This window comes from Sorghum bicolor, chromosome 8 (assembly GCF_000003195.3).
Source record: "Sorghum bicolor cultivar BTx623 chromosome 8, Sorghum_bicolor_NCBIv3, whole genome shotgun sequence".
Classification (NCBI taxonomy): domain Eukaryota; kingdom Viridiplantae; phylum Streptophyta; class Magnoliopsida; order Poales; family Poaceae; genus Sorghum; species Sorghum bicolor.
Window position 1 is genome coordinate 24653777 of NC_012877.2, and position 20286 is coordinate 24674062.

Here is a 20286-nt window from a genome sequence, read left to right on the forward strand (position 1 = left end):
GCTCGGACACTCTATGTCCTAGCACTATCCCCTCCTGAACTTTGAAATGACATTTATCCTAGTTTAGGATCAAGTGCTTCTCTTGGCATCTTTGTAAGATGCGGTCCAGGTTCTCAAGACAGTCATCAAAAGTCTTCCCATAGACAAAAAAGTCATCCATAAAGACTTCCATGATTTCTTCAATCATGTCTGAGAAGATGGACATCATGCACCTTTGGAAGGAAGCGGGAGAATTGCATAGGCCAAAAGACATGTGCCTATATGCATATCTCCCGTAAGGGCATGTGAATGTTGTAACACCCTAGGTGTTAAGCATGCACTTAGTCTCATAAACTCTCTCATAAGCATTCTCATCAAGCATAGCATAAGCATAGCATCACATGAGCATAGTAGTAATTTAAGTGTGATTTTATGTGCTTAAATTACATGATTTACAGATGATAAAAATAGTATGCCTACTTCCAAAATTTTTGTGATGACCAAAATAGGTTGAAATATGTTTTGGAAGAATTAAGAATAACTTTGTGAAATTTTTGGAGCTATAGAAATTGAGAAATGGATTTTATACAAAAAGCTCCAAAATGAATTTATTTCAAACCTAGAACTAGTTTAGAGTTGTATTTCAAATTCTATTTGGAATTTGGAATTTCAACTTAAGCCAAAGTTGTAGAGCTTTTTATTTGTGACAATTTTTGTTTTTGGGGCCAAAGCTGAAAAGGGTTTTAAAATAGTCAAAATGAGTTTGGTAAATTTTGGCAGAAAAGAAATTCAAGAAAAAAGAAAAGGGGGCAGGCGCTGCTGGGCCGAACCGCCTCCCTTTCGGCCCGCTCAGCCGCGCGGCCCAGCTCCCCCTCCCCTCTGCCGCGCGCGGACGCACCCGCCTCGCTCCACCCGGCGCTGGCCACGTGGCGGCCGTACGCCGGCGACGTGGATGCGGCCGTCCGGCCGACCGGCATAAACCGGTCGGGACGCCACCCCGCGCCCCTAGACACCCCACTCTGTCCCCTCCCCGCTCCCTCTCCTTCTCCGCTCACGAGCGCAGCAGCAGCAGCGACCGCCGCGGCGCCATTGCTGGCCGATATCCGCCGCTCGTTGCCCGCCGCGTTAGTGAGCCGTTCTTCGCTCCAAGGCCACCGTCGTGTTCGTCTTCGCCGCAGTAAGCCCCTACGCACGCTCTACCGAGGTAAAAGCCATCCGCGAGCCCGCAATCGCTCGCCAGAGTTCATCCGACCTCGTCGGAGTGCTCCGCTGCTCCGAAAACCCCCCGCTCCTGCTTCGTTTCGTTCGTTATTAAGCGTGTTAGGTTCGGGACGTTGCAAGGAACCTCCGGCGATGCCTCGCGTGCGCTGTACCCCGCCAGAGTGGCCTGGCCACAGCGAGCAGCGCCACTGTACCGCCATGCACACCAGCAGGGATGCTCCGGCCGTCCTCCGGCCAAACCAAGGGCACCCTTGGGTGCGCCTCGCTGCTGGGAGCACATTGGTGCTCACCCTGTGGCCGGAGACCTCACCGCCGACGAGATCCGCTCGTCGGAGGTGCTCTTCCTCTCGGTCACGCTGACCAGTGGGGTCGGGGGCCCACTGTCAGCCGCAAGGGGACCGAGGCCGGTAGAGATCCGGGTGCTCTTAGCGTTTTTCAGTACGGATTTGAAATGGTTTTCTAGAAAATGGTTTAAATGGTATTAAATCTATATCTTGAGATATAGGGCTCCAAAAATGATGAAATAATTTTTGGTATGTTCTATAAATCTAGATCTATAGTTTGATGTAATTGCATGTCAGATTTGAACAACTTTTCTGTACAAATATATTTAATCCATGTTTTTGCTGATAATTGGAAAATCCATAGTAATTAGAATATGACTCAGAAAAATATGAAACTTGTTTTGTTAGCTGTGCATGGATGTTTAGTTTCCGAGAAAAATATGTCACACAATATTTGCTGTATAAATTAATTTATAATGATTTAAATGCTTGCATGGCAGTGGTTTATGATTTTTAATAAATAACTGGGTCATGCAATTAATCTGGAATTTTTTGTGGGTGTTCCTTATGTTAGTAAGTAATTTACAAAAATATGAAATCTGTTGTTTGACACTTGGTCAACAGTATATACTTAATTATATTGAGTAATCTTGTGATTTTTGTAGGCCAAACTAAGTGTCCAAATATTATGAAAAATTTGTGGTAGATTCTATATTTGACTAGTGATCCACTATAATTTTTGTGGAATTTATTGATGTCCAGAAGTGCATGCTACTGTTGTAGGCCTAATAAAAGTTAAATGAATTAAACCTTGCTATGCATGTGATGAGTAAATCAAATGGTGTTTTGGTGTATCTTTGAAGCATCATGTTGGCTTGTTGGCTAATAATGATAACAACTGGTAGAAGAGAATACAATAGATGCTTATTTTGTTTGCAAGTCCATGGATGATGTTGACTACCTTGTAGCAATATTTTTCTATGTCGTCTATGCACCATGTCATAATCATCCTGTCTTCACTTGCATAAGCATTGCACCCCGGGCATCTCGCACTCCACTTATGAGCACACATGCATCATACAGGCTCATAGGAGAATAAGGTGGGACCCGAGGAGCAGGAGGAGACCTAGGAGCAGGAACTTCCGGGAGGACCAGAGCTGGAAGGAGAGCTGCAAGAGTGTCTGGACCACAGGCCTAGCACGTTCGAGAAAGGCAAGCCCCGGAGCATTCTAAGTCGCCCTATTCTCGCTAACTTATTTGACATATTATGATTGTTCTACTATGCTGCATTTAAGTGATAGGAATTGCTTGATACCGTTGATGTATATTTATTCCTTGATATCACCACATGTTTATCCACCTTGTCCTATGTAGATAGGCTCGGAGTCCATGCTTAGCTTGCATAGTTCGGTAGAAGTCGGGTGATTTCCTGTCACCTGCGAGATATAGGTGGACACCTGAATGATTAGCTGTCAATGCTATGATGAAAAGTAACCAAGTGTGGGAATGAATTTGAGACCGGTCAGGGTCTTATGGTGGTGTTGACTGTAGTGCCCCTGCCTGTGTCGTTTAAGGACCGATCGTTGACGGCCCTCTTGTCATGTTGAACGCATGCCCCACACTTAGCTGAAAGGATAAGTATTTCCGACCGTGAAGCCTGAGCACTATTCGAGACGGGAATCGGCCTGATGTACACGTTGTATTGGTGATGGTTGAGGAGAACGACGAGAGCGCGGCGCGCAACCTTGGTATACCTTGGATACCTCAGTCGCCGGAACGGTCCTCGGGTACGGGCGGTGCCTGTTGAACCCACGAATTGGTCCTGGATAGTGCAATACGGTGACCTGTAGCTCACTTGATCAGTGAGTGTGGTTTGTGTGGGGAATAAACTCGCCAGCTGGTCAGAAATCCATTCGAATCGCCATCGCTGCTGGATACTGAGCACTTGACATGAGCCCTGTCCTCGTAGTAAGGACTATGAAACACTTGGGTTATGATAAGTAGTGTTTTGTGAATGCTATGATAAGGTACTATCATATCACTACACTTGTTTGCAATAGTACAGGTGCAAATCTAGATGATAGGTAATAAAACCTAACCAGAGCTATTAAAAAAAGGGGTAAGGCTAGGATATACTTATAGTTCAGTAGCGCTTTTATGCAAAAGGTCTCAGCTACCCCACTATACAGCCTTCATGATCCTTGAAGAGTCTTTTATTTTTGGTTTATGACGAGTAAGTCTAGCTTAGTACATTCTCGTACTTAGGGTTCTATTCCCATGTTGTTTTGCAGATGGGCAGATGTATTATGGTTATTGCATTCACTGCTTGTACCCAGCAATGGGTGATGACTAGACCAAGGGCAATGGTCACTCTACCTCCTCTTTTGCTGTTGTGGGAATGATCAAATTATGGCACTGTATCAGACTAAGTGTGTGTGTTAATTTAAAACTATGAAGCTTCTGCTATTTGGGAACTTGGTTTGTAATACCTTAAGTGAACTCCGATGTATGTAATGAATGTTGTGAACTGGATGTAACTGTGAATGGTGACCGCTGAACTTATTACGATCTTGGCTGTATGTATGAGTTGTGGTTTGAAATCCATCGAGATTTCACGGACTACCGGGATTATATGGGCTTAAGCTTGGTGGTTCGACTGTGCGAATGGTCACTATTAGGCTTAATCTCTTATAATTTGGGCAGTTCTATTACAACTGGCATCGGGGCAAGGTTTAGCGAGTTACTGTTCATAAGTACGTTCTAACCAAACACAAACCGGTTAATAAAAGTTAACTACGTAATTAATGATAATCAAGGTGTGAAAATGAGTTTTTGGAAAACTACACAGTGTGCCATGGTCATATCCTTTATGCCTAGTTAAGGACTCTAAGGTGGCTAGTTAAGTACTGACTTGGGGGTTATGCATCATATTTCTATTTTCGTCACTCATACGGCGTGCAATAGTATGAGTGCCATTCACTTGAGTGGTAATGTATGGCCCAATTTTCCTCTATGCCTCGGTAAGTGGAAGTTGTGAGAGCATGATCGGATACACTGCCGGTCTAGGGCAGTGTTCTAAGGTGTTGTGTGATGCAAGCATGTTTGTTGTGCCTGGGAGCAGTACCACATGTTGGGAGATTCCGTCTCGAGAGGCGATGCCGTCATTAGGGTGATGATGTGGGTAGTGGTACGCCATATGCATAGGTGTGGTGCCTCTGTGTGTGGGGTGCATAGTTTAAATTCTCGTCTACATATTCATACTGTGGTTGGGCTGAAATGAGTTTTCTGCAGGTACGCTAACCACGTTCTTGCCTAGAACACTAGTTACGTTATGAGAGAACGTTATGTGCCACCGCACATACCAATTAGTATTAACTTTCTCTTCTAAGTTTGTGAGATCGTAAGTTCATGCATGCATCATGTTCATTCCATATCTTTGCTTACCTCCTCCCCTTACTTAAATCTGTCCCAATTCCAATTAAAAATAATAAAGGATAATCCTCAGTCTTACACAAGGCATTCTATTTTTAGCAGATGGCACGCACTAGGCTCACCGCTTGTAAGTCTGAAAGGATCAAGATGCCCAAGAGGGGGGTGAATTGGGCTTCTCGAAAAATTTAAGCAACCTATAAGCTACAATTCAACCCCTTGTGCCTAGTGTGACTTAGAGAGCTACCGGATAAAAAGTTTTGCAACCTAGTTCCAATCCTATTCTAGCATGGCAATTCTAAGAATGTAAAAGCACAAAGTAAATGCTAGAAAGTAAAGGAGTAGTGGAAGAAAGTGCTCGGCGATGTTTTGCCGAGGTATCGGAGAGTCGCCACTCTCCACTAGTCCTCGTTGGAGCACCCGCGCAAGGGTCTTGCTCCCCTTTGGTCCGCGCAAGGACCAAGTGCTCTCTACAGGCTGATTCTTTGACACTCCGTCGCGGTGAATCGCTCAAAACCGCTCACAAGCTTGACACGAGCCACCCACAAGAACTTCGGGCGGTCTTCGTGCCTCCAATCACCACCGAACCATCTAGGTGATGGGATCACCAAGAGTAACAAGCAAAGAACTCTCACTTGACCCAAACAAGGCTCTAGAGAGTGGTGGATGCACACTTGACTCTTGGAACTCACTAGAGAAGGATTCTCTCAAGAATTCACTCAAAACTGAATCCTCTCTAGGCTCTTGCAACTCTCTTGCTCCACAACAAGTTTCTCTGATGTTCAAATGGGCAAGAGACCTCTCATGGACGAGGTGGAGGAGTATAAATACTATCCACCAAGTCCACGGGTCGGCCAACCGTTTTCCACTGAAAACGGGGTCATCGGACGCACATTATGTTGCACCAGACGCACTGCACCGAGCGTCCGGTGCTTCATAACGGCTAACTGTACTTCTCTCTGACAGGTCACCGGACACTAACTTCCAGCGTCCGGTGCAACGTCCGGTGCTTGGGGAAACATTACATGCTCCCTGCGCATGGGACCGGACGCTACCCGGTGCGTCCGGTGCTAGCGTCCGGTGCCTAACCCTAAGCACGGCACTGTTCTAACGGCTAAGGACCTCACCGGACGCACTAATAGAGCGTCCGGTGCAGCGTCCGGTGCCCCTATAGGCACCCTAACTCCGTCAAAACGCGATCGCTCCAAAACGAAGTTGGTTCCTCTTGATTTAAGGACTATCTCTGAGCTGCCTATTGCTAGGTTTACCAAGTGTGCACCACACCTAAAGCCTTGCCTAAGTCAAGCTACTAGATCAATGCCCCTCTTAATAGTACGGTCAAAGGAAAACAAAGTCCTAAACTACTCTAAGTGCCCTTCTTCACCATATGGCACTTAGACCTAGTCTAGCTTGACGATGTCCATCCATCCTTTGAAAACCGAAACGATTTCCACTATTAAGTAGGCATGTACGTCTCTGTCCATCGAGTACCTATATACCATGACCTTACCTATGACTTTGCCTCTGCAAAACACACGTTAGTCATAGTAATCAATAATGTCATTAATCACCGAAACACTAGGGGCCTAGATGCTCTTTCAATCTCCCCCTTTTTGGTGATTGATGACAATCCTCGAGTATGAAAAGAGTTGAGGTTTTTAAAGTGACTTGGTTTCAATAAGCATGATGCAATAAGAACAACGGGATAAGTCATGCTTATATCAACCAAGTCCAATACCCTGCATCCAAATATGTGAGAGATATACGATAGGATATAAACATAACGCTCATAAGTACATCGGAGTACAACGCAGAAGCAAAGGTAATATGAGCCAAACACATGACATTAAGATATCACAATAACCACAAGTCAAGTCTCACAACCGTATTATCTCACACAAGTGCAATGCATGAAAGTAAACGTGATGCATGATAAAGTAGCACACATAAAAAGTATCTCAAAAGAATAAACTCCTAAACACCCTCTCTAGCTCCCCCTAACTCCTAACTCTCATACGCACTCTCTCCCCCTTTGGCATCAAGCGCCAAAAAACTAAGAAGTCGGTGGAGGAGGCGGAGCAGTGGAGTCCCTCGGCACGGCCACGAAGCGAGCTGCATCATCTGAACTGTCGGCCGTCGAGGCAGAGGAGGTGGAGTGGCCCTCTGAAGCTGCAGGAGCTGGTGAAGCGGTCCGGGTCTGCTCTAGAGCTGTCACAGGCTGTGCTGGCTGCTTGAGTTCGGCTAACGAAGCAGGCACGGGCTCGGTCGCGGTAGCTGTCGTCTCTAGAACGGTAGAAGACGGTGCAAGCTGCTCAGACGACGCTACAGACGACGACAGAAGCTCTGTAGTGGTAACTGGCGCCGTAAAGACTGCAGGAGCCTGCAGAGGAGGAGGCGTAGGGTCACCAGTCAGAGCACTGTAGGTGAAGCTGAGGTGCGGATCTGTCGACGAGTCCCACACAAGCTGTGACGCTGACGCTGACTGAGGAGTGAAGCCAGAGCGGAGGGGAGTGAACTGAGGTACCTGCTGTTGATATTTGGGAATGCAATAAGGAATTGATCCGCAAGCGCACGGATATCGGTGAGCACTTCACCCGGGAAATTATCCAGAGTATCGTATTTATTTTTTTACCACTAGGAGAAAGAGTGCATCTGACTAACCGGTCTATTACTACTAACCTTTAGGCACAAAGAATGTCTTTCGATGTGAGTGATAAATAGAGAAGACTGCAACCGTAGTCTCCTTCTAACCTTGGTAAGGATGATCTACTGTTCTAATGGGGAGGCTAACGGAATCTAGACACCACAAAGGATGTTCGACCCGCACCTATAAACCCTATCCTTCCTGCTAACGAGATGTGATCTACAAAGGTAGCTCGGAATTGTCACGTTCCTCACTACTACCACGGTCCAGCTAGTCAGGGAATATTTATGAGTAGCCCAGCCTAAACACCACGTTTACGCCAGCAATGATTACTCTAAACTCTACGCGAAGAGATTAAAGTAAACTCATAAACCATAAGAACAATAAAACAAGAACTTACTAGAATTTAGAAGTCGAATTACTGAAGAATCCTAGGAGCAAGCTTCGGGTTAGGAGAACTTGATCCCGCAGGTACAAGCTTGGAGTAGACACCGACAGGCCGGGCTTCCTCCACTCTACACCTCCACTCTATCTCTCTCAATCTAGTAGAAACTAGAAGATCTATTTATACCTTACATTGATTGCTAAGCCTAAAAAGAAATATTAATTAGAGAAGAGGTTTTCCTTCGAGGGCACCCCTCAGTCTCTATGATAATTTCTTCATGTCTTCTCCAGGGGCCAGGGGGCCTTGCTTATATAGTCCTCCCCTTCTATGCGTTTTTGGGTCGATAGCCGAGGTGGTACTATGTTTTTCTTGATCCAATAGGTCGGTGGAATATCCCAAACGAAAGACTCCTGATTTGGCTCCAGCAGGGGGGCGGGCGCCCTGGGCCTGGCCCAGTTTCGCCTCCGCTTCGGTCTCGTGGCTTCTGGAGTCTTCTAGATGATGTAAAATTGCGCGGTGCGTTGATATCTCTATGTAATCCCGACATGTGGGCCTTTCTTCCTTATTTCCTGATAACCCCCTACAGAAATAGATAAACAACAAAACTCGTGGAATTCTGTCAGATCAAACCCTAATTCTAGGTGTTGTTTGCATATTGGTCCTTTCTCTTGTTTATTTGATAATTAAAATTGATACTTAAGAACCGTCAACAAATACCCCCATACTTAGGCTTTTACTCGTCCTCGAGAAAAGGATGGTTAAGAAAAATATCTGGGGTAAAACATTTAAAACATTCTCTTTATATAATTGCAGGGTGTCAAAATTCCACTGTGTACCATAGTCAGGGATGTTTATGGTTAAGAGTAAAGATCCTTTCTTCTCAATCCTGTCACTTGGAGTTTTTGTTATATTTTTGAAAGAAAGTTAGCATACCTTTTTATCCTCATAGGTTCTCTCAGATCACTCATTATCTTTTATATACATCTCACTGAGGTTGTTTTATTTTGCAAAAAATCTCAAACATTCTTACTTTGCATTTATTGCCTGATCAAAATGAGATCCGAGGAGGGGAATGTCATACTCTTAGATCAAAGACTTTGGAAATTAAAAACTTTGTCATCTCTTGCTGGCATATTGCTTATTAGAGGGACCATGGGCTATCATTTTCATTTCATTTTTTTAAGTGGATACCGAGGTACCCCTAATTCTACTGTCGGACACTTGTCCATTTTTTCTGCGAGATTGTCGAGCACTTGCTCCTTTTTATTTCCTCGAAATATCTCTATTTTTGCATAGCCCATGCCTCTAATGCAATAATACTTCGGAAGAGCGAATCTTACTGAAATAGTGTCTTGATCTTGGGAGCATGATAAATCTCACAACAAGGATCTAACTCATTTTGAACAAACTCAATACAGAGTAGATAGCTTTATAATCATCATTAATATTTTTATTTTTATCAGGCATATAAAACACTGAGGATGGTAGCTAGAATTTTGAATATTTTGAAATAAATTCTCCAAGCAACAATGATATCAAGAATAAGAAACTCATACTCTACCATCACATATTCCATATTGACTTAAGTAACACAGGGTTTTAAAATGATTTTATAATAATTGCAAGTTTTCAGGAAATATCACAGATTGAGATTAATCATGATTAGAAATATTTTAATCTTTTTATTTTATCATGTCGGAAACAGTAATCTGCATAATCCAAAATAAATGTATGTATGAAGTAAAGTGTGCAGAGTGTGTACCTGAATCATGGAGTGGTGTAGTCGGAGTGTGTTTGGCATGTTGAGGGATCTCCCCCATACTTGTTTTCTGCTTTCTTGCACAAAAATAAAGTAGAGACATACAAGACATAACAATAGTAATACTCTTTATTGATCTTGAGGCATTTATTACAAAAGACTAGTAGCAAACTGATGATAATAGTAAACTGATGATAATAGTAAACCTAAACCGAATTTAAAGATAAATGACTAAGATGTATTGCCTCAAGGTCTAATCTAGATAACTTAGCGGCGCTCTAATTCCTTGATCTTCTTGTTGGCACTGGCAAGATCCTGCCTAAGGCCTAGTATAATGGTGTTGTGGTTAGAGAGCTGCCTAGTGAGGGAATTAATTGAGGACTGGAGGTCTATGATAATTCTATCTAGCCCGCGAACTTCCTCATCAATATCCATTATAGTCTTGCGACGCTTGGGAGGTGTCTCAAAAGCATTGAGAGCGTGCTTCGGGGCTGCCTTTGGAGGGATGAAACGGACTTTGGATGCTCTAATCCCTTCAAAGTAAGGCCTTTTCTCCTCCGTAGTGTAGCGAACACTGCTGATCTCGCCGCTCCGGTTGGTCTTGACTCCAACGACCCTCTCATTGGGTCTAGGTGGAAGGATCCTTGTGCCGATTGGCACCTTGATAGTGGTCTTTGTCTTGGATGATGATCCTTTGAAGAGTAGGGGTTGTGGCGGTGCGGTGAGAACAGGTTGAGCATGGTAGGATTGGGCGGAGCTGCGTTGATGTGATGGCATGGCTTCTAGTTGTCGCTCTGTGTTGGCCGGGACGAGAGCACGGGCATCAGTGTCTTCCACTGGCTCTATGTTGAGGTTGAAGGGGACGACTTCCCAATCGTCGTGGTACTTGTCGGCCATTGGAGCAACAAGGAACTAATAAAATTTTAATTGAAGTAGAGCTAATTAAGCTCTAATTGAAGGAGAGAAAGCTTAGTGGCTTGGTGTTTAAAAACTGAGGTCAGGGGTCTGTTTATATAGGGGTCAAAAGGATGCCTCTATGGGTTGTTCGGGTTGCTCCCGTCGATGTGCGTGTGAAACTTTCCATCCGAGGGATTATTCGGATCACCCTAAGTGCATTTTCCATAACAGAGAAAGTCGGGACCGAGGGGGAACAGGGGCTGGGCGCCCGCCCACTTGACCTGGGCGCCCGCCCTCTCTCTGGCCCCTCTGTGGGCCCACTTCTCCGAGCGCGTTTCTAGATGCGGAATTATTTAGAAAAATATATATATGACCCAAAACCATCAGACCAAAAGTATCGGGCTCTAATTCTCCATGGGAAGGTAAAAATGGACTACGTCTATTTCTTCAAATTCCTCATTGGGCTCTAAAAATAATTTAAGACGTTGACCATTTACCTTGAATAACGTACCTTCGCTATTTTGAAGTGTGATAGCTCCGTGGGATGATGAATTGATTACCTTGAATGGTCCTTCCCATTTGCTTCGGAGTTTTCCATGCCCGAAAAGCTTTACCCTGGAATTAAAAAGTAATACCTTATCTCCGGGTGTGAACTCCTTCTTCTTTATTCTCTTGTCATGCCACCTCTTGACTCTTTCTTTGTAGATCTTTGAATTGTGATATGCTTTCTCTCGCCATTCTTCCAATTCTGATAGTTGCATTCTTCTATAATCTCCAGCAACATCTTGGTCCATATTCCATCTCTTTATGGCCCAGTGTGCTTTGAACACTAGTTCAACAGGTAGATGGCAAGTCTTCCCGTACACCAATTGGTATGGAGACATTCCAATTGGGGTCTTGTATGCTGTCCGGTATGCCCAGAGTGCATCGGGTAACTTGTCTTTCCACGCCGTTCCCATTTCATTTACTGTCTTCTAAAGAATATTCTTGATTTGTTTCTTGGAAGTCTCTGCTTGGCCACTTGTCTGAGGATGATAGGGGGTAGCGACGTTGTGATGGATTCCATGTCTTGATAGATATTGCTTGAAGCGTTTGTCGATGAAGTGTGCTCCTCCATCACTTATCACTACTCTAGGGACTCCAAATCTTGGAAATATAATTTCTTCAAACATCCTCTTTGAACTGACGTTGTCGGCATGCTTGCAAGGTAATGCCTCTACCCACTTGGAGACATAGTCAACTGCCACCAAGATGTACTCGCACTTCTTTGATGGAGGAAATGGACCCATGTAGTCTATTCCCCAGACATCAAAGAGCTCAATCTGAAGGTTGTTGGTGAGTGGCATTGCATCCCTTGTATTTATGTTTCCGTGTCTTTGACATGGCCCACATCTTCTGATATATTGCTTCGTGTCTTCATACATTGTAGGCCAGTAGAATCCACACTGCCAGATCTTTGAATGTGTACGGAATGCTCCATAGTGACCTCCATATGGTGATGAATGACATCTGTCGATGATCTTCCATCCTTCCTCAGTGGTCACACATCTCCTGAGTAAGCCGTCAGAGCATACTCGGAAGAGGTATGGCTCATCCCATATATGTGAACGACTTTCTTGAATAAGCTTCTTCTTGTTTGCTCCTGGTGGTACATACCCTGAAACCATAAAATTAACTATATCTGCATACCAGGGGTCAGACCTGTTAATCCCGTAGAGCATGTCGTCCCGGAGTGAATCATTGATTGGGGTTTCCTGTGGACTCTTAAAATACATTCTAGATAGGTGATCAGCAATAGAATTTTCTACTCCCTTTTTATCTTTTATTTCTAAGTCAAATTCTTGGAGTAATAAAATCCATCTAATCAGGCGAGGTTTAGCATCTTTTTTAGTGAGCAAATATTTTAGTGCAGCATGATCAGTGTAAACAATTATTTTAGCTCCAACTAAATAAGATCTAAATTTATCAATGGCAAAGACAACAGCCAGAAGCTCTTTTTCAGTGGTTGCATAATTGAGTTGAGCTCCTGTCAAAGTTTTGCTGGCATAAGCAATTGCATGATGCTTCTTATCTTTAGTTTGTCCCAATACTGCCCCCACAGCATAATCACTAGCATCACACATAATTTCAAAAGGCAACGACCAATCAGGGGGTTGAATGATTGGTGCAGAGATGAGTGCTTTCTTTAATAAATTGAAAGATGTTAGACATGCATCATCAAATTCGAAAGGAGCATCCTTGGCTAGCAAAAGAGTAAGTGGTCTAGCAATGAATGAAAAATCCTTTATGAATCTACGATAAAAAACAGCATGGCCAAGAAAGTTTCGAATTCCTTTTATATTCACAGGTGGAGGTAGTTGTTCAATTACTTCAATTTCAGCTTTGTCTACCTCAATTCCTCTTTCAGACACTAAGTGTCCCAGCACTATTCCTTCCCTAACCATAAAATGACATTTTTCCCAATTAAGGATTAAGTGCTTTTCTTCACATCTTTGCAAAACCTTATCTAAGTTTTCAAGACAACTATCAAAAGTTTTTCCATAAACAGAGAAATCATCCATGAAAACTTCCATAATCTCTTCAATCATATCAGAAAATATAGACATCATGCATCTTTGAAAAGAAGCTGGTGCATTACATAACCCAAAAGACATTCTACGGTAAGCATAAGTTCCATAAGGGCATGTAAAAGTGGTTTTGCTTTGATCATCGGGATGGATCGGGATTTGATGATACCCTGAATATCCATCTAAGAAACAAAAGAATGACTGGTTTGCTAACCGCTCTAGCATCTCATCTATAAAAGGTAAGGGAAAGTGATCCTTTCTCGTGGCTTTGTTTAGTTTTCTATAGTCTATGCACATCCGCCATCCTGTGACGGTGCGTTGCGTAATTAGCTCGTTCTTTTCATTCATAATAACAGTCATGCCTCCCTTTTTGGGCACAACTTGGACTGGGCTCACCCACTCACTGTGCGGCACAGGATATATAATCCCTGCATGCAGCAACTTAATAACTTCCTTTTTAACTACCTCTCTCATAGTGTTGTTAAGTCTACGTTGGGGTTCTCGAGAGGGTGTAACAGAAGGATCTGTTGGAATACGATGGGTACAAATCATAGGACTGATTCCTGTAAGATCTTGAAGTGAGTAGCCGAATACTGAGTGATGTTTCTCAAGAATGGTCATTAATCGCAGAGTTTGATCCTGAGTGAGTTTATCGCTAATGATCACAGGGAACTCTGGATTATTGTTTAGGAAAGCATAGGTAAGACCGGGTGGTAAAGTTTTAAGTTCTATGGGGGGTCTAGGTGTTTCTGCAAACTCATCTAAAGGTTCAGGCTCGGAAGGTTCGTCTTCTTCTTCTGTGAAGAAAGGAGTTTCGACTTCTAAGTCTGGTTCATCTAAAAGCTCTAGAGATGCAGCCTTTACTTCCTCCATAGGATCAGGCAAAAGATATGACTCGACCTTATTATTTAAGGAGTGTGAAATTATCATTGGGAATTGAAAAGTTTTTCCAAAAGAAATATGTAGCTTTCCAGTATGACCTTCATAAAGGAGTCTTCTAAAAGGTTGTCCTATTAACAGGTCAAAGTCCCATGTATCAAAGATATAGAAGTTCAAATGAACCATGGAGCCTTCTACCGTAAGAGGTAGGACATTAATAATTCCAAGACTGGGGACTAATCATCCCGAAGATTCCTTTATGACCTTTGTTGTGGGGGTTAAGATAAGATTTTTAAATATTAAGTGCAAAGGATTCAGACATAATGTTGATCCCCACAACAGGATTATAGAGAGCATTAAATCGACCAGAATTATAAGCACAGCGTATAGTTATAGAGGGTGTGTCCAAACGGATCACATCAGAGGAAAGCTCTGATTCCTCCAACCATTCGCTACTCATGACTGAGATAAGTTCTCTCAATTGATATTCACTTGGTAAATAAATGCTAAACTGGCCATTTTGGGGTTTGTCAATAGAATGGTAGTTTGAAATATTTCCAAAATCGGCAAAAAGATCGGATTCTATATCCAGCATGAAGTCCGGTAGTGGAATTTCTTCCTCTTGTGGCTCAAAACTTGGAATAGCTAAAGTAGATGAAGAATTTGGCAGAGTGTCTACTTCGGCTTCGTAGGTTTCATCATGAAGGCTATTATCCATCTCAGCTTCTAGGATTCTATCTAGGATCACTCTTGCTTCATCAGCAGAGATGCGAAAGAAAGAACCTCTAGACATTGTGTGTAGCATTTGTTTGTGATTTTTATGAAGACCTCGAAAAAAGTGAAATAAAAGAACAGGGTCTTCAAGATTAAGGTTTGGACCAGATTCTAAAAGATCAGAAAAACGTTTCCAGGATTTTCCCAAAGTTTCATTATCTTTTTGTTTAAAAGATAGGACTTCGAGTCTAAGGTCGGCTATACGGTCAAGGGAATAGAAATCTAGACAAAAGTTGGCTCGTAAAACTCCCCATTCACCTTGTTGTTGACTTACCTTCTGACTGTACCATTGTCTAGCTTCTCCCCTTAGAGAAAAAGGAAAAAGCTTCCAACGTAAAGTCTTATCAGAAATGACTTCAATGCGAAGACAATCACATGTTTGCTCAAAATCTCTAATATGAAGGTAAGGGTTTTCGTCTTCCTTTCCCGAAAAAGATAGGTTTTGAATCATGGCAATCAACCTAGAACTTAACTTATACTGGGGTGTTTGGATAGGCTGTGATGATTCCCATGGTAAAAGGTCAGTTGCTAAAGGGATTGCAGACTCATGGATCGATTTAGAATTTTGGTTTTCCATAAGGTATGAATAAAGAAAATAAATAAAGGATACAAAAGATAAGAAAAGATAAAAGTATAGATACAGGCTAATAGCAAGACACAGGTTATCTCAGCAACCGTCTTTCTCCCCGGCAACGGCGCCAGAAATGCTTGTTGATATTTGGGAACGCAATAAGGAATTGATCCGCAAGCGCACGTATATCGCTGAGCACTTCACCCGGGAAATTATCCAGAGTATCGTATTTATTTTTTTACCACTAGGAGAAAGAGTGCATCTGACTAACTGGTCTATTACTACTAACCTTTAGGCACAAAGAATGTCTTTCGATGTGAGTGATAAATAGAGAAGACTGCAACCGTAGTCTCCATCTAACCTTGGTAAGGATGATCTACTGTTCTAATGGGGAGGCTAACGGAATCTAGACACCACAAAGGATGTTCGACCCACACCTATAAACCCTATCCTTCCTGCTAACGAGATGTGATCTACAAAGGTAGCTCAGAATTGTCACGTTCCTCACTACTACCATGGTCCAGCTAGTCAGGAAATATTTATGAGTACCCCAGCCTAAACACCACGTTTACACCAGCAATGATTACTCTAAACTCTACGCGAAGAGATTAAAGTAAACTCATAAACCATAAGAACAATAAAACAAGAACTTACTAGAATTTAGAAGTCGAATTACTGAAGAATCCTAGGAGCAAGCTTCGGGTTAGGGGAACTTGATCCCGCAGGTACAAGCTTGGAGTAGACACCGACAGGCCGGGCTTCCTCCACTCTACACCTCCACTCTATCTCTCTCAATCTAGTAGAAACTAGAAGATCTATTTCTACCTTACATTGATTGCTAAGCCTAAAAAGAAATATTAATTAGAGAAGAGGTTTTCCTTCGAGGGCACCCCTCAGTCTCTATGATAATTTCTTCATGTCTTCTCCAGGGGCCAGGGGGGCCTTTCTTATATAGTCCTCCCCTTCTATGCGTTTTTGGGTCGATAGCCGAGGTGGTACTATGTTTTTCTTGATCCAATAGGTCGGTGGAATATCCCGAACGAAAGAGTCCTGATTTGGCTCCAGCAGGGGGGCGGGCGCTCAGGCTACCAGGGCGGGCGCCCTGGGCCTGGCCCAGTTTCGCCTCCGCTTGGGTCTCGTGGCTTCTGGAGTCTTCTAGATGATGTAAAATTGCGCGGTGCGTTGATATCTCTATGTAATCCCGACATGTGGGCCTTTCTTCCTTATTTCCTGATAACCCCTTGCAGAAACAGATAAACAACAAAACTTGTGGAATTCTGTCAGATCAAACCCTAATTCTAGGTGTTGTTTTCAAATTGGTCCTTTCTCTTGTTTATTTGATAATTAAAATTGATACTTAAGAACCGTCAACACCTGCTCAAAGCCTGAAGAGATAGCACCCTAGGAGACCTGGTGCTGTGGCGTCGAAAACGGCTGACTCTAAGCTGGTAGCTGGAGAGGCTGCTGAGACTGACTCTGAGTCTAAGGCGCAGGAGTGGGTGGCCTGACAGTTGAAGTGCCTGGGATCTGAATCTGCGGTAGCTGAATCCCTGAGGCGGCCAAGAGAGCGGCCATCATCGCTGTCTGCTGGGCCTAGAAAGCAAGCTGCTGCTCCTGAAAGGTGAGAAACTGACGCTGGAGCTCATCCTGCCTAGCCTGCACGGCTGCATTGATGGCAGCCTGGTCCCTGTCTCTCCTCGCCTGCTCCTCAGCTGCACGGCGCTGGTCTGCCATCATACCCTCTAGAATAGCAAGAAGAGCAGGGTCTGATGCACTAGAAGAGCCCCCTACCTCTTGGTCGTGTGCTCTATGAGGGAGGTGTGACAATGGCGGCTGATAATCATCATCCGAGCTGTCTGACGCAAAATCAAACTCTCCCTCAGCCTCTACATCGGCGAAAGCTCCAATCGCGATGTCCTGCTGCTCCTCTGTTTCTGGTACTGCTGCTGTACTGCGAGTGCCCCTAGGAGAAGGTGGGGGCACCGGTCCACGTGGAGCACGGGGAGGAGGTGCAGCTCAGAGGTCATGGTGTGCTCGCAGCATTTGCCTGGGGTCGTAGTGGGGAAAGACAGTGTCTAACTCTGTCAACTCCCCCTGTAAGTGAACTGGCAGGGGTAGTGGCCTGGCACGGAGAATAAGAAGAGTAATCCAATGTGCGTACGGCAACTGACGGCGTCCCCTGAAGCTCTCAGAAATAGTGTCCTCGATCTCTGAGACGATCAGATCCCATAGGTCAAACTGTGTCTGAGTGATGAGGTGAGTAACGAGCCACTGCTGGATACGAGTGAAGCCGTCTCTGTAACCTGTCCTGGGGAGAAGAGTCTTCCTGAACACAAAGTTGAGGATCCTGGCTGGGCGTGTCAAGTCTCCCACTGTCCTACTAGAGCCCTCCCCAAAAGGTGGATGGAAACAGGGAGTCACGAAGTCAACCGGTGGTATCTCACCACCGTGAGGACGACGAGGGGGCTCGACGTTCCCGTAGCACAACCGGTGAATCCTGGTGGGAGAGGCTCGCAGCCCAAGCACCTTTCTAGCCCTCTGAGCTGTCACTCTGTAGTCTGTGCCTGCCAGTGCGTAGTGGATGTAACTGTCATCTGGAGAAACCCACACTGACGCATAGAACTCTCTGACCCACTGCTCACAGTAAGTGCCGGGGAGTGCTAGTAACTCTGGAAGTCCGTGGAGGTAGGTGAAATACTGACGAATGTCTGCTCCAACCACGTTCCCCAGTATCTCTAGGTCTATCATTCTGTGCTCCCTGAATTGTGCCTGAGAGCGAACCAGTGCCTTGTGGATGTCCTCCTGGACGACTGTGTAGAACCTGGCACCGGCTCTGGGATCCCTGGCAGCTGGAAACCAGGTAGGAAACGGAACGAACCGCAGCTCCTGGATCTCTCTGGCTGACATGAGAGTGAGATCCCTGTGGATCCGAACTGGCCTCTGTCGTGAAGCTGGAGTGCCTCTCGCTGGTGTGGCACGAGCAGTGGAGGTAGACTGGCCCTACGTACCAATCCGAGAGGTGGCCTGGTTACGAGCGCGAGTCGACCACCTGAGAGTCTGCTCCTGCTCCTGTCCCTCTGCTGGACCCTCTGCCTGGGCCTCAGTCTCAGTGTCTGGATCCTCCTAAGCTGGATCCCTAACCACGAGCCTAATCCTCTGTCCTCCAATCGTCACGGTGCCTGGAGGGGATCCATGAAGGGCCTCTGCCTGAAGAACTGCACGCCTCTGCTGTGGTGTGAGGTCATCCCCAATCCTCAAAGCACCAGAGCGTCCACCTCTCTCAGCTGCCTCAGCCGCTGCTACAACTGCCTCTGCCACCTCTGTATCTCTGTCACTGGCCTTGCGCTTCTTGGTGGCTAGCTTCTTGCCTTTGCCTTTTTCTGCCACTGAAAGGCGACGGGGAGGATCACCTCCACCATCACCACCTGAGGAACCTCCAGTGTCGGCTGCCGGACCACTGACATTCTTGCATCTAGCCATTGCAAAGACTACCAACCGATCAAGTGTCCGACAAACAATCGACTGACAATGGAGGACAACGCGCTGCAGAGAATAGACAAGATAGGGTATATATAAGAAATTATAACAACTAAAGGTGAGAGAACCCTATAGATCGCAAGATGAGATAAAGAACGGGCGCGAACGGCTTACGATCCACGGACGAGACGCGTTCCGGATGAAATCTCTCGATCGACAACCACTGGAGTACACAAAAACTTCTCCTCAAGGTGCTGCAGCGAGAAGACAATCGAGATTGGAATCACAACCTAAATCGAGTGCCTTTGACACATAAGATCAAACACCTTGGGGGCAAGAACTCCAGAAACTCACCCAATCCCTCAAATCCCCGCGCGATTTGAATCTGCGCAGATAGAGAAGGAAGGGAGAAGGAGACGGAGCGGATCTAGGCACCGGCGAGGACACCAAAGGCGCTGAGATCACGACCTTTGACGGCGGCGGCGATTTCAAGTGGGCTAGGGCACGGCGCTGGCGCGGCTGGAATCGCGAGGCAGAGAGGAAAACTGCCCGCGAGATACCCTGGGCACAGGTTATATCCACCCGCCGCGGGGTCACCGGACGCTCTTAATGTGGCACCGGACGCGTCCGGTGACTACCGGACTCATGCGCAGAGAGGTCTGCAAATCGGCATTGCACCGGACGATGGGCACCGGACACTGGCTTTAGCGTCTGGTGCTTCAGGTTACCCCAGGTGAGCACCGGACGCTGCAGGGACACTGTTCTTGCGTCCGGTGAGTGCAGTCTGGCACACTCACCGCACCGGACGCACAGAGGCAGCGTCCGGTGCATCATCCGGTGCTCCTCTGAGCACTTTTTCAACTTAGCACCTCGTCCGATTTTGACCCAACCAAGTTCCATCTTCAAGAGCACACAAATAAACACCAAACAGAACTGGTATGAGTGACTTCTCTCAAACCCTCAAATTTTCACAAATATTTAGCCATAGGCTTAGTAATTTTTATGAAAATAGTTCGAGAAATCACCAAAGAGCATCATATGGCCATAAAGCTAGGGGTTTGAATCACAATGAGCTTTGAATGCTCCCCCTATATATGGACGAACACAGCGGATGCTCAACGAATAACCGAAAAGAAACGGTCAACTAACAAGTGTTGACGGTGGATATACCATAGAAATCCACATACAAAACACCGTCAACATGCCTCGGTTGCAAGAGGAAACGACATGACATGAACATATTTTATCCATAACTAGTTCCACTTGTACTCTTAGCTTGTTTATGCAGGAGCAACAAATTCAAGACATTATTTGACAAAGCCAACATCAGAATCATCAAGAGGAGATCGAGGGGACAACAGGTGACACCCTGGGCCCACAGGGAGGGGGTCGCCCGACCCCTCTTCGGTGGGACCCAGGT